This window comes from Podarcis liolepis (assembly GCF_965112155.1).
Source record: "Podarcis liolepis genome assembly, chromosome: 11".
NCBI lineage: Eukaryota > Metazoa > Chordata > Lepidosauria > Squamata > Lacertidae > Podarcis > Podarcis liolepis.
Window position 1 is genome coordinate 6055458 of NC_139565.1, and position 16148 is coordinate 6071605.

The 16148-nt window shown below is 43.4% G+C and overlaps 1 protein-coding gene across 1 annotated transcript in view; it reads right to left on the reverse strand.

Moving 5' to 3' along the window:
- LOC310688469 (splicing factor C9orf78-like) overlaps positions 1-11464 on the reverse strand; it is a 45288-nt gene extending 33824 nt beyond the window's left edge. Inside the window, exon 1 of the mRNA XM_083465031.1 lies at positions 11363-11464. The gene's annotated coding sequence lies outside the window, so the exon portion shown is untranslated. The remainder of the gene's footprint in view (positions 1-11362) is intronic.
- Between the last annotated feature and the right edge of the window lie 4684 nt (positions 11465-16148).

Here is a 16148-nt window from a genome sequence, read left to right on the forward strand (position 1 = left end):
AGTCAGAATCAAGGGTTGGAGAGGGAAGGATATTAACCCAAGCTTCCCATCGACAAATGTCTCAGTGCTGTCTAGTGACCTATTGGTGAACCTGTCCACTGAAATAATTTGCCCAGCTTTAGGTTCTTCCTGTGAACAGCCCCAACCCCATTGGTATAATCTCCATTATTGCATGCATATTAGTGTCATGACCCCCTGGCCTCAGGCGGCCTGTAATGATGTGGCTCAGGAAGAAGCTGCTTTGGGAACTCCCAGACCCTCCAAGCTCATTGAAACCAGTCGGACAGGGAATAGCCTACACAGCTCCTGAAACAGAAGGTCTCTCTTTGACCCTGAGTCAAATGAGCTGAGCCTCGCTAACCCAGAGTCTGCACGCTCTCTTCATCTCAGTGCACAAACGTGCTTGGGTCCCTCCTTCCCCTCTTAGGCTCTGCTTGATTTGGCATGCAGGAGCCACATGGTAACATCAAAGTTCAAGGCTCCAAGTCAAGAGCTTGCCTCTTTAAGATCCTGTCAGCTGAAGTACTGGCTGGGCTGGCCTATATCAAGATTTATGGAAAGGCTGCAGAACTCCAACTCCCTTCACCCTGGACCATTAACTATGCTGGCTAGAGCTGATGGGAATTGGAGTCCAACAACATACGGAGGCCAATTTGTTTTCTGTTCCATAGTCTGGCCACCCTCTGATACAATGCCTATGTGTTGCCAGCGCAGCACCTATGGGCACACAGACACTGGGAGGGGCCCTCCCTGGTGCCTACAGGGTCTCAATCCCTGGATGATGAAATCAGGCTTTAAAAAATAGAATGACCACTATAATTGAGGACTGGGGGGGGAGGACAAGTGAGTGTGGTTGCATGTGTGCATAATTGCAGTGTGCATGGTGCCCACAAGAGTTTATCCAGTTTCCAAATGGTCAATCCTTCTGAAGAGCATTTCTCTGGTTTCACTGCTAGACTGTCATGGGCTAATTACTACCTCGCTCGGCATTGCACAGGTCCAGATACCGCCTAAAACATGGGTGGCTAACCTTTTTTTGGCCTGAGGGTTGCCAATGCCCTTAGCCAATATGCCAGGTGTGTGTATGGCAAAAAGTAGGTGTGGTCACCCCATGCTTTCTCTCACACGCTCTTGTACAGGCACAGGGTGCGCACACATATGCAGTTGCATTGCCTCCTCAGCTGATTGGTGCAGATCACCTGAGGAAGAGGGTTATTGCCCTATCTGCTCATTAAATGATCAGTCTCATGACTAAGGAAGGAGCAATTTGCATGCTCATCACAGCACTAGACTCCACTCCTCCCAGTGTTGTGTCTTTCCTTTTTCCCCACCACTGGGGAACCTTTGGAGAGCCAGAAAAATGCTTGCAGTGTAGCAGATCAGGCCCCTGAACTAGGTTCTCGTGTGTGTGTGTGTGTGTGTGTGTGTGTGTGTGTGTTAGAACAAGGCAATTCTGCTTTGCCACACTTTTGGTACTTTTTAATTTATGTATACAAGGAAATATGTTGACAATTGGCATTTGTTTCCTTCTGTTTTCCACTCTCTACATCATACTAAAAACAACCAAAAGTGAACCAGTCATTGATGCCTGCTCAGAAGTAATCCCATTGTTCTCAAAATGTGCATAGACCTGCAGCCTAACCCTTGTAATAAAGAGATAGTATTCATTTCAAGTTAATTAATCCCCTGCAATGCAGGACTTACTTGGGTATCACCCATCTCTTTGTCTTTCTGGAAGAAATACATAAATACAAGCATACAAATGGATAGATATGCACACACACACAAACATTAAAAGCTTTATAGCTCTTTGTGTAAATCCTTTCCTGAATCAGTGCTAACTCTTTTCCCTCCGACTTGCCACTCAGTCCAATCCGCACACAGATGGAACGGAATCATTTCCAGGTTTTCCCTTGCTCCCTTCCCCTCCGCCCATCCTTTGACCGGCAGGCAAATGAAGCCATTCAAATATTTGCCTATCTTGTCATCTGTTCTCATCAGACCTTGCAATTCCTGTCATGCCCCACATGTCATTTTAAAGCATAACGTCATTAATACCTAGAGTGCACTAATGGATGCTTCACACATGAACGCATTAATGAAATGTGTTATTGTTTTCCCTCACAGGACATTAACAATCTCACGCACGTCGAGCCCCCAAAGCCCTCCAGTGCTGCTGAAAACCACTAGCTATCAAATGAACCCTCAGTTACACCTCAGTAAGTTTAAGTTCAAGTTTATCACTGAAGCGTCACTCATGTGAAGAGAGGATACAAGCCTCTGAGGGCTTTTGGGTCCAGCTTCAATTACCATAAAGAGAAACAGGAGGCAATAGCCAGGGGTGGGAGGGAGAGAAGCAACACAGCAGAAACAAAATCCTGTCAAGATAAAATGGGAAAGATCTGGGTGTCACTGTAGTGATTTGTTTCTTTGTTTCTCCCTTTTGTCTATGGCCTGATGGTTTGAATAATGAAGAGAGGATTGGTTTTCTCTTGTCGTATACAAACATGGGTGGTCTCGTTTTCTGCTAGCATAGCTGACATATTAAGCAAGATTAAAGATTCTCCGGCAAGGCAGCATTTGAATTGGGTTTCTTAAACCTAAGGAAATGTATATGCACAGGCAGAATTGTAAAATGAACCCCCTGGCCAAAAGTAATATAAAATTCCTGTCCTCTCAGGACAGGTACGGCTTTGATAAATTGGCAGCACTTTGTATTTGGTGTTTCAGGACGCTGGTGGCTATGCTGAAAGGGAAATAGGATCCCAGTTGTTGGTTTTTATTTTTTAAAAAAGCTTTCTTTAATGACTTGAACTGAAGTTACCTAGACTGTATTGCAAAACAAAGACGCATCAAGGTTATTGCTAATTTGTGGATGGGTTTCAATTGCATAGTGGCAAATTCAGGTTGTGTGATGAAGGTGAATTTAGAACTCATGCACAATAAAAATGCTTTAAAAAAAACAAGTTTTTGGTGGTAAAGAAAGTTATGTGGAGTATACAATGGGAAGTATACAATGGCTGTTGCTTGATGCAACATTGTATTCTCTCCCCACAAACAAATATTCAAGAAACAGTGGACACTGCATAACACACACACACACCCCTGAAATGTTGTGCAGACAAATGCAGATGAATTTTGAGTAAACGGGTAATCCTTCAGGAGTCGCCGTTTTGTCCTACGCTTTTTATTCCTGGTAATGAATCCACGGGTTACTTTCAGGACAAAAATCACACTCAAATGTGGGTTTAATTTACACGTAAGTCAGATACACCAAGATACACCTGAAGGAGCGTCTCCACCCCCATCGTTCACTGAGGTCCAGCTCCAATGGTCTTCTGGCAGTTCCCTCACTGCAAGAAGTGAGATTACAAGGAACCAGGCAGAGGGCCTTCTCGGTGGAGGCGCCCGCCCTGTGGAACGCCCTCCCACCAGGTGTCAAGGAAATAAACAACTACCTGACTTTTAGGGAAATTTTTAATGTTTGGAGTATTACTCTGTTTAATATTCTGTTGGGAGTCACCTAGAGTGGTGGGGAAAACCCAGCCAGATGGGCGGGCTATAAATTAATTACTTAATAATAATAATAATCAGTGTCCACATGGCAGGGCAGAGTGAATGTATGTTTGAAGCATGGTAGAGGCTGGCAGCCACTCCAAGCTTGCTTTACTGCAGAGTCAAATAACATCCCAGAAGGGCTATGCTTGGGGTTTATTTATATATTCACCAAAGCTATCTTTATATCACCATTTTGTAGTAATATGACAACCACTCATTTGTGCAATAAATGTGCAGTATCACTTTTGTTGTAGATGAAACAAAATTTAAAAATTCCTTCCAGTAGCACCTTAGAGACCAACTAAGTTTGTTATTGGTATGAGCTTTCGTGTGCATGCACACTTCTTGTAGAGATATCGGTTTCCCCTACACCTGCAGAGCTACTGCCAGGTCCTGTTGGAAGAAGTGGTCCCTCGGCAGCCCTGGACCTCTGCTTTCTCCCTGGAATTGATTCACCTGTACCAGCACCACCAGTGACCTCGTGCACTCACACATTCGTAAATATGTGTCATGAAAGGCTACGCATTCCCCTGTAAGAATCCCCCCACAACAGCCCACACTTTTTCCATTCCCTGAAACATGGCAGTCCCCTCTGGAGTAAGGATGACCTTTCTTCCACCGCTTTGGAACTGGGTGTTGGCACTGGAACTACTGGAACTGGATGCGAAGGAAATTGCCTGTTTTTGTTACGGAAATGGCCACCATGGTGCCTGAAATAGAGATCACAGCTCCAGATACAGAAAGTGTTAGGATCATGGCATGGTGGGAAAAAGTTAAGCTACTCCTCCCTACCCCACACCCCAGGGTTTCCAGGTTGCTATGTATATAACAACAAAGAAGAAGAAAAAGAAAATGGCATGTGCATCAATTGTATTCACACATGTCCATGTTGGCCCTGAGTTCCTGCTAAGTTTTTTGTCATATGGAAAGGTCTGATGTTGAGACAGACTTTCTGTTTGCTGCAGAGCCACATAAGAGCATAAAAAGTAACCAAAGTCCCTTCGAGTCCAGCATCCTATTCTCACAGTGACCAATGAGACCAATAAGGGAAGTCCACCATACACAGGGCATGAAGGCAATGTTCTCCTCAGAACTGGCATTCAGAGGTGCTGGCGCTTGAGGTAGTATGTGTCCATCATGGCTACTAGCCTTTGGTAGGTTTATTAATGTACTCAGATACATTAATGTATCTGAACCCATTTTAAAGTCATCCAAATTCATGACCATCAATACATCTCATAAATTGGTGCCAACACATAAATCCTTCCTTCCTCTTACAGGCTCAGTTGTCCTAGAACAGGCATAGGCAAACTCGGCCCTCCAGATGTTTTGGGACTACAACTCCCATCATCCCTGACCACTGGTCCTGTTAGCTAGGGACAATGGGAGTTGTAGTCCCAAAACATCTGGAGCACTGAGTTTGCCTATGCCTGTTCTAGAAACTGATCCTTCTCAAGAACTTGCAAATTGGCAGTGGAACACAATTCTTTCTGGTTCAGGTAGCCAACTCTTTTCTGCAACATCATGAACTTTGCCTTTCCTTGCTATTAGCTAATCAATACAGACCATAAACCTGTGACTACCTTCTGCTATTACATGAGTTCCTCAACATAATTTCTTCATGTTTCCAGCCAAGAGTTTTTCATCACTTAGCCCTTTCTATCTCTTCTGAATTAATGGCAGTGTCAGCAGCATGGAGCTACATTTGCAAAAAAAAAATCACCTTAAACTGGCATGCCTTCTCCGTCTCTATTTCTTCCTAAGGACATGTTCATATAGACTTTTTAAGGGATTGTGTGGGCTTTGTCAGCACTCTGAATTTTCACATTATGAGAGTAAAGGAAGCTGCTATCATGCCACACACAAACACACCCCGTTCTATCAGGATCTGGCATGTTTGGGCAGCCGCAGTTGAAAGTGGAGGAAGGAGAAGAAGCTGGGAGGGCTGGGAAAGCCATCTGCTTGTCTCCTTGGAGGCCCACTGCCACTCAGGGTGAACAACACCAGGTTTTGTGGACAAATTAACTGAGTTTGGGTCAGGCAGTTTCATTCATACGGTGAAATATGATGCATGAGGGACAATTTATGAGGTGCCGCTCATCCCAAACATAACCTATATAACATGCATACAGACCCACAGCTCTGTGGCCTATTGCATTGGGCTATGCCTTTTCTAATGTCTTCTACAAATGCTTTTTCTGTTCCACTGCCAAGCAGGAACTGAAAAGCTCTTTTTTGTGTCTGTTACATTTTATATTTAATACCTGAAAATGACTACCAGCCCAAATTTAGGAACAGTTCTGAGATGTACACAACTGCTTCCAGCATTCCTGCTTGATTAGCAACTTCATGCCACAAAATACAGCTCTTGGGTTCCACCCCCCTCCCTCCCAGTCTTCAAATTTATGAGCAACTTCACACTTTTACAATTCTCTTTTCCCTTTGGATGGGGAATGCCGTTCTCTTCTGCAGCAGTGGCCTGAAGCGATTCCATTCACAATGTCTTTAGCCAGAGCAGCAGCATCTAGCCAACGTTTTCATTGGAACAATGCCCAGTTGTGCCTCATTTATTCAGGAAACTATCTTTTGCTAGAGAGCATTTAGAGATTATTACCCATGAACCCTGCAGTGCAATATATATTGCTCAAAACGTACCACGTTTCGGCTGATTATGGCTTTACATCACTGACACTGGAGCTGTGAAGCCAGAATTCTTTTTACTAGCCAAGAGAGATTCAAGAGGGCAGGCACTTTTTGGTTTCCAAAGGGTATAACAACATCTAGTCATGCTCTTAAGACTTTCATTTGCAAATTTTTTTTTTTCCAATATATATTTATTAAGGTTTTTCAATACAAAAAAAACATATTCAGTAAAATAACATTAATTATTTAACATCTTTTCATCATCACTTTGGACTCCCTCACACCTCCCCCACACACTTGCATCGTTATAAAATTATTTCCAAGCAAATTATCATTTTGTTCGTAGTCTTTAGATTCAATCATTAAAATATGGTTAAACTTAAGTCTAGTTTAGTGATAGACAGTTATTTCTGTTCTGGCATCCCTATCAACATTCAGCCAAATTACAATATTTTTGTAAATAAATCTTAAATTTCTTCCAGTCTTCTTCAACTCTCTCTTCTCCCAGATCTCGGATTCTGCCGGTCATCTCAGCTAGTTGCATATAGTCCATCAGCTGCGTCTGCCATTCTTCCAAGGTGGGTAGCTCTTGAGTCTTCCAATTCTTAGCGATCAATATCCTTGCTGCCGTTGTTGCATACATAAAAAATGTTCTGTCCTTCTTTAACACATTCTGGCCAACAATGCCCAAGAGGAAGGCCTCTGGTTTTTTGGTAAAGGTATATTTAAACACCTTTTTTAATTCGTTATATATCATCTCCCAGAAGGCCTTCACTCTAGGGCAAGTCCACCAGAGCATTTGCAAATGTTTTAACTACGTTCAGCAGATACAAAGATGGCAGGAGGACAAAGCAGGTGAATTGGGGACTTTGAACCATTTGCTTCTCCAGAGCACTGCTTCTTGCTCTGGAACTATTTAAGTTGTGCATCTGGGGGATACCCACAACATCCCACACATGCACATGTACATAGGACCTCTCCTCACACATGCAAATCAGTTCACACAATACCCTAAGTGTACTTGTAGCAGAAAACAGCACTTGCATTCCACTTCAAATTCTATAGGCCCCATCTATAGCAAAGGCTTAAACTGGCTTGATAGGCACTGCATCTTCTGAAAGAACACAGGGGCCAACAATGTCTAAGGGAACCAGGCATTCTCAGTAGTGGCGCCCGCCCTGTGGGAACACCCTCCCATCAGATGTCAAAGAGATAAACCTAACATTTAGAAGACATCTGAAGGCAGCCCTGTTCAGGGAAGTTTTTAATGTATTTTGATGTATTTTTAATCTTTGTTGGAAGCCACCCAGAGTGGCTGGGGAAACCCAGCCAGATGGGTGGGGTACAAATAATAAATTATTATTATTATTATTATTATTATTATTATTATTATTATTATTATTATTGGAAATAAATACTCAGCACTCTCAACAAATGACAGTTCTCAATATTAACTTCCAAGAGAGTGGTCTTATACATAATGGTTACGTATGGTTTTATAAGGCCACAGAATAATCATTTCATGTCATTTTATCTCCAGCCCAAGCTACACATTACACAGTAGATCCATGACTGGATCTCCCAGTGATTTAATTTTTACTTGAAAGATGGAAGTATACATCGCAGTGGGATGAAGAGTCTTCATGTGCCCAAGGAATAATTTATTTATACCCCACCCATCTGGCTTGGTTTCCCCAGCCACCCTGGGCGGCTTCCAACAAAATATTAAAATACCATAGTCCTTCAGATATTAAAAGCTTCCTTAAATGGGGCTGCCTTCAGATGTCCTCTAACCGTCTGGTAGTTGTTTTTTCCTTTGACATCTGGTGGGAGGGCGTTCCACAGGGCGGGCGCCACTACCGAGAAGGCCCTCTGCCTACTGTAATCTTGTGCAGAAAGAGAAAATCTGAAGTAAAACCTGGGCTGGAACCACATCAGACTCTGGTAAGTTGGAACCATTAGAAAAACCAGTGGCATTCCAAACATTTCAGGGGGCTTCAAAAATGAGGCCTTAGAGAAAAGGGCATTTAACCCTTTCCCCCCTGTGCCACTTCCCTGATCTAAACTGCATCCTCAGATAGGAGGAAATACAGTGGAGCCCCACAAGACGAATGCCTCGCAAGACGGAAAACTCGCTAGACGAAAGAGTTTTCCGTTTTGGAGGTGCTGCGCAAAACGAATTTCCTATGGGCTTGCTTCGCAAGACGACAATGTCTTGTGAGTTCCTGCTGGTTTTTTTTCCTCCCCCCCCTTTTTCTAAGCCGCTAAGCCGCTTATCAGCTGATCCGATCAGCAGATAAGCTGCTAAAAGCCGCTAAAAGCCGCTAATAGCGCTAATAGCGCTAATAGCGCTAATAGCGCTAATCCTTTAATCCGTCAATGGGCTTGCTTTGCAAGACGAAAAAACCGCTAGACAAAGAGAATCACAGAACGGATTATTTTCGTCTTGCGAGGCACCACTGTACAGCTGAAGTGAAAGGGCTAAACACACCACGAGATTCACCCACAGGTCTTCAACGTAACATATATTTAGGTTTTTGGAATTCAAAATAACCCATTACCTGTGCTGCGGCCCTCTTAGGCATTCTAACAACTTTACACCAGGGAGACAACTTCCGATCACACATCTGAAATTCTCACAACATCCTTCTCCTACGCCAGGTTTAAGATGCGCAACCTGTATTACTCACTCCAGTAATTCCTCTGCTGTTATCTGAGAAAGAACGAGTCTCCCTGGGATCAGGATCATAATTACAAATAGCTAGAAGGATCCGTTCTAAGAAAATGAGATATTTTCTTCAGGTAGGACAATCAAAAATCAATTAGGGTTTAAACACAAGGCAGCATTGCCAGGCCCTGGAGGTGTAATAAGTAGCACTTGGCTTGCCTCTTCATTACCAAGATAATCAAGAATGACACTGCTTAATTATTTGCAATGATCCTACATAATTTGTTTCTGAAGTGTTATGCTGAGTTAGGTCGCCCTGGTATGCAGCCACCAACACTTCCATTTCCACACTGTTCCTTCTAATAATAAACTAGAAGCATAAATCACATCTTTTGAAAGTTTCCAAACAATCCTGCCAAGAGCCAAAACGGACAATCCAAGGCATTGGGTTTCTTTGTTTTCCTGTCTGAGTGAAACTTTGCCAGGGTGCATTCTAGTACAGTGGTGCCCCGCAAGACGAATGCCTCGCAAGACAGAAAACCCGCTAGACGAAAGGGTTTTCCGTTTTGGAGGTGCTTCGCAAAACGAATTTCCTATGGGCTTGCTTCGCAAGACGACAATGTCTTGCGAGTTCCTGCTGGTTTTTTTTTCCTCCCCCCCCTTTTTCTAAGCCGCTAAGACGCTTATCAGCTGATCCGATCAGCAGATAAGCCGCTAAAAGCCGCTAATAGCGCTAATAGCGCTAATCCGCTAATCTGTCAATGGGCTTGCTTCGCAAGACGAAAAAATCGCTAGACGAAGAGAATCACAGAACGGATTCTTTTCGTCTTGCGAGGCACCACTGTACAGTGGTACCTCGGGTTAAGAATTTAATTCGTTCTGGAGGTCTGTTCTTAACCTGAATCTGTTCTTAACCTGAAGCACCACTTTAGCTAATGGGGCCTCCCGCTGCCACCACGCGATTTCTGTTCTCATCCTGAAGCAAAGTTCTTAACCCGAGGTACTATTTCTGGGTTAGTGGAGTCTGTAACCTGAAGCGTCTGTAACCCGAGGTACCACTGTATGTGGGGGTGGGGGTGGGAAAAGCCTCCTTTATGTGGTAGCTCCTCACATATTGAACCCACTCCCTCCTAAGGTGCTTTTGGCCTCATCTCATTACAATTTTCTGGGAGGCTTTTCATTAAACAAATATATGAGTTGCTGCTACAATTAGTAATTGCCCTTTAGTGATTTGTTATGAGTTGCTGTGCTGTTGTTATTAAGGATTGTACCTTTTTATGGATTCTTATGTGGGCTTTTGGCTGCCCTTTGCTGTGTTCAGTGAGCCCTTTAGGTCCAATGGATGCGGGCCAAGCCCCACGTCTGGCCAATAGGGAAAGGCTGTCACTCAATAATAATAATAATAATAATAATAATAATAATAATAATAATAATAAATAAATAATTATTATTATTATTATTATTATTATTATACCCTGCCCTCCCCAGCCAAGACTGGGCTCAGGGTGGCTAACACCAGGTATAAAAACAATTGATTAAAATACAACTTAAAAACAAGATGAAAATACAACATTAAAATGCAGCCTCATTTCAGTAGAAACTCAAATCAAAAACTTTTGGGGGGATGAAAAAGTCAAGTCTTCATCAAGGCTAACTATCCAGACCGGTCCTACATGGGCCAGAAAAAAGCCAGGGTAGTCCCTAAATAGGAGTTCCATCACAGGAGGAGAAAGGAAAAAGGAAAGAGGGGGAGGGGATCAAATTGATTCCAAGCCAAAGGCCAGGCGGAACAACTCTGTCTTACAGGCCCTGCAGAAAAAAATCAGATCCTGCAGGGCCCTGGTCTCATGAGGCAGAGCGTTCCACCAGGCCGGGGCCAGTGTTGAAAAGGCCCTGGCCCTGGTTGAGGCTAATCTGACTTCCTTAGGGCCCGGGACCACTAGGGTGTTGCTATTTATGGACCTTAAGGTCCTCCATGGGGCATACCAGGAGAGGCGGTCCCGTAGGTACAAGGGTCCTAGGCCATATAGGGTTTTAAAGGTTAAAACCAGCACCTTAAATCTGACCCTGTACTCCACCAGGAGCCAGTGCAGCTGGAAAAGCACTGGGTGAATATGCTCCCATGGCAGAGACCCTGTGAGGAACCTCGCTGCAGCATTCTGCACCCGCTGCACCATCCCTGACTTGAACTGACCAACTGGCCACTAGCGTGAGGATGCAATACAAGAAAACCTCCATTTTATGTCCACAATGCTAAAGAGACAGATGTTGTGCAAATGTTTTTAAGCCATCCCTAGTGATTAAGGCTGTGTACACAACTGGGCCATTAAAGCACATTTGAAGCACTTTCTTTCCCTCAAATAATTTTGAGCACTGTAGTTTACACCTCACAGAGTTACCATTTCCAGCAACCCTTAATAAACTTCAGAATATCTTTTCTTATAGCTATGCTCCTGGGACAGGTTCAAGGTTCTTGTGTTAATTCAAACCTACCTGATTCCTTATGCTGCACCTCAATCGCTGTGATCTTTTGATTGGCCCCTAAGGCTCAGTCTGCCCCCACCAGAGGCCAAGCCATTAGTGCAACAGGTCCTGCCCTGTGGAACTCCTTGCCAATTGAAGTCTGGCAGGAGTCATCCCTGCTTTCTTTTAGATGTCTTTTTAAACGTGCACTTTTCAGACAGACCTGGGAATGTGATTTTTTTAAAAAAAAAACTGTCTTTACCAATGCTTTTGTTGAGGTGATATATCACCTTGTTTTATTTTTGATGAATATGCAGTTTCTAAATATTTAAATAAATAAAATAAATAACTCTATCTAGTTCCCCCTGTTGCAGGCAGATAGTTGCTGATTGTCCAGCCATCAGGCCTACTCATGTCTAGCCCCAATATCTGGCCTTCCCATCCTGAATTGGGTTAATTCTATTCTTATTCAGTGATCTCAATTTAAAAAAAAAACTCCATTTATGATGCAAGCAGTAAACTTTATGATAACGGTTTATTAATACTTGACTGCATACTCCCCCAATTACAAATGTTGGAGTTGTTTTTAACAGCGCTAAAGCTAGCATTATCTGTATAATGCATTTGTTTATTTACCATGAATATTTATACACAGTAAACTCTCAATAAATCGGCAGTGTTAACGCCAGCACCAACTGTAAATCGCTACATAGAAATTTACGGTTAATTTGCTAGAATCTGATGCACAGGCAAATGCAGTAAATTAAATGTTATATTCTAAACGAGGTTTATGACTTGCACTCTTCTAATAGATGTATTCTTAGAATGGAGATTCTTGTGGGGAGGCAGAAGAAGAAGACAAAGTCCATAAATAAAAGCAAGGGATGGAAAAGGGGGAGGGGGGAGAAACAGAGAGGAAATCAAGAGGATTAAAATTAAACGAAGGCCAGTGAGGCTAATGGCAGGAACACAGTGCTAAGTTTGGAGGAGGAGATTGCAGTAATTAGTTAATTACTCTGAAGTGCTTTGAACATGAAAAGTGCCGTATAAATGCTAAGTGTCATTAATAATCAGTTTTATGATTTCCCTGCAGTGTCAACAATATTTTCAAACTCATTCACAATTCAAGATCTCTTCCCCTTTCTCGACTTCTGCAAAAGGAGGGTGTCTAATTGCCGTATCGAGTACATTTCTCAGATTCTGCGGTCTGTCATTATTTCAGTCACTGTTTCCCTAACTGGCCTCCAGAAAGGGCAACAAAAACACTACAATGCTTCAGTCTGCACTTGCCCTCAGAATTGCCATTCTGACCCGGCTGGCCCAGGTCTATGTCTCCAACAGTGACTGGCAAGATGGCCAAGCTAGAGCACTTGCAAGCAGATCAAGGGGGTGATTACCATCTCAGCTGGTTGCCCCAGCGCCTGACAAATAAATAGAAGCAGGCCAACTGACTACTGTATTAGGGCTGTGTCCCAGGAGTGATGATGTATGGAAGTGAGAGCTGGACCATAAAGAAGGCTGATCGCCGAAGAATTGATGCTTTTGAATTATGGTGCTGGAGGAGACTCTTGAGAGTCCCATGGACTGCAAGAAGATCAAACCTATCCATTCTGAAGGAAATCAGTCCTGAGTGCTCACTGGAAGGACAGATCCTGAAGCTGAGGCTCCAATACTTTGGCCACCTCATGAGAAGAGAAGACTCTCTGGAAAAGACCCTGATGTTGGGAAAGATGGAGGGCACAAGGAGAAGGGGACGACAGAGGACGAGATGGTGGGACAGTGTTCTCGAGGCTACCGGCATGCATTTGACCAAACTGCAGGAGGCAGTGGAGGACAGGAGTGCCTGGCGTGCTCTGCTCCATGGGGTCACGAAGAGTCGGACTGAACGACTTAACAACAACAACAACAACTGAAGCCACCCCTCCCAATCCACCCTGAGCTGGCAGTCTCCAGTCAGGCTGACCCAACCTAGGGTAACCCAGGGACCACCTTGCTTGCAAAGGAGAGCTCTGCACCAGCCCTGCATCAACGCCTCCACTGAGACGGCTGTTGATCCTGATTGGTGATGCTTCATGGATAGGCCTAAAGCAGGAAGAGAGAGCCAATGGCCAGCTCTTCTCAAGAAGATGCAGCCAGCAGTCAGGGTAGATCTTGGCCTTTTGACAGGCTCTTCCTGCTAGATGTTTGTCTCGCCAGAGTGGTGCATGCTCTAGTTATCTCCCACTTGGACTACTGCAATGCGCTCTATGTGGGGCTACCTTTGAAGGTGACCCGGAAACTACAACTAATCCAGAATGCGGCAGCTAGACTGGTGACTGGGAGCGGCCACCGAGACCCATAACACCGGTCTTGAAAGACCTACACTGGCTCCCAGTACGTTTCCGAGCACAACACAAAGTGTTGGTGCTGACCTTTAAAGCCCTAAATGGCCTCGGTCCTGTATACCTGAAGGAGCGTCTCCACCCCCATCGTCCAGTCCATACACTGAGGTCCAGCACCGAGGGCCTTCTGGCGGTTCCCTCGCTATGAGAAGCCAAGTTACAGTGAACCAGGCAGAGGGCCTTCTCGGTAGTGGCACCTGCCCTGTGGAATGCCCTCCCACCAGATGTCAAAGAGAAAAACAACTACCTGACTTTTAGAAGACATCTGAAGGCAGCCCTGTTTAGGGAAGCTTTTAATGTTTAATAGACTATTGTATTTTAGTGTTCTGTTGAGGGCCGCCCAGAGTGGTAGATGATGAAGATGATGATGATGATGATGATGATGATGTTTGGCTCTTCTCCCACCCTGACAGCCATAGATTGGTCCTGGCCATCCAGCCCAACTTTGGATGGTTCGTGGCTGTCCGTCCCTGACTCTCATTCCCAAGTCCCAAGAATGGCAAAACAAACTCTGAGTTTGTAGAAATGGCAAAATTGATGGCAATTATTAGCGGCCTCTCAAATCAGAGAATAATTAGAGAGTGGGATGGAGTGAAGGAATACATGAAAAAACATGGTTCCGGAATTGAAATATTAATAGAGAATGTGCAAAACGTGTCGGGGTAAGCAAGAAAATAATAATAGAATCAACTAATTATTAAATTATAACAACACAACAAGATGGAAGAAGTAAAATATTGAGATCACACATGGGTGAAGGGGAGTGGGGGTATATGGGAACCTATAATATCATTTATAACATAATTTGGTAATTGTGTTGTATTTACATAGAGCAAAGGGAAGCCTAGAGCAGTTAGATATGTTTTAATTTAGGTAATCTATGTAATAGGCTCATGTCAGAAAATGAATATGGATTTTGAATTTGATGGTTGTATTTTTAAATTTTTTTTTGCTTTTGAAATAATATTTTTTTTTATAAATAAATAAATAAATAAATAAATAAATAAATAAATAAATGAGGTCCAATTTGGCTCAGGGCTCAGTTGAATCTGGAGCACCACTCTACTTACTGTGGAAGCTCCAATCCTCAGTCACCATGTCTAGCATTAGGAAATCACCTTTTGTTGAGAAGGGGTGGGAAACCTGAGGCCATCACGATATTACAGGACTCCCAGCTCCCATCAGCTCCAGCTACTACGGCCAGTGGTCAGGAATGATGGGCGTTGGAGGCTAGGAACATCTCAAGGGCCACAGGTTCCCGCAACCCTAGGCCAGAGCCTTACCTTTTGCCCTCCGACAACTTCTGCCATCCAAATGTGAACAGTTACCCTTTGCCTGTTTGATCCAGCCCTGTGGAATCTTTCCAAGGTGCCAGCAAAGTTATGCATAGAATTAGCAATCCAGAGGCCAAATCTTGACACTGAAATTAACACTCTTTTTGTGAACGCTTTCAAAGCAAAAAGGCATCATTATTGAATTTTTCTCCATATTTGTTTGCCAATAATTTGCGTTTCAAACCCATGACAACGTTTCCACGTAAACAAGATGGTTCAGACTCATATAATTTTATACATTAAAGTGAAAGCCTAATTAGCCTCCAAGTCAAGCCGATTATGTCTTGTTTGCTGTAATATTCATCCAGATACATAAAATATACTAAGCAGTGTTCCATCTGAATCCTATCAAGCAAAGTTACTGAAGCATGAGGCCTGTGCAGGCAGTGAAGCAGAAGACCATGCTATTACATGGATAAATGCTCCAGAGTTACTGAAGCAATGCAAAAACAATCACAGAACATGGCTTTTTGAGGTCTCCCATGCAACTCATTTTTTAAAAATAGAGAAACAGGAAAAAGCCATTCACTACCCAGAGGCCTCTGACTGCCCCCACTGCTAAAGAGGAAAAAGCCATTTTCCTTCTTTAAAAATTTAAAAAAAATAATCAAGAAGAAGAGCGGCAATTAGAAACAAAAGATGCACAGGGATTTTTCTTTGGTCCAGACCAATCGTTCATGGCATACGGTAATAAGCCAAGCCCAGACTATGTGCCGAAAAGCAAACGCAAAACCCGAGGCCGTGCAAATGAAGCTGAAAAATGAATCATTAATTTCAGCTGACATTTCCGCAAACAATAGAACGGTCTATAGCCTCTCAACCACAATGTAGGAGATGTTAAATTCTATTGAGGGCTTGGCAGGAAGTGTAGCTCAGTGTTTGATGCAGGGTCTTCTTGGTGTCAGCACCAGTAAAAAGTGTGTCACTGACAGGGATCCACCAGCTACTTCCATTAGGTATTTTAGTAGAGGCCTTCCCAACCACTCTTAAGTGAATTATTGGCAAGGCTGCTGATCCATTTTCAATAATTGCTGCTTGCTGTTTGGCTGTTCCATTTGTTGATTCAGCTGCTGCTTTTCAACCTATTGTAATTGATCTTAT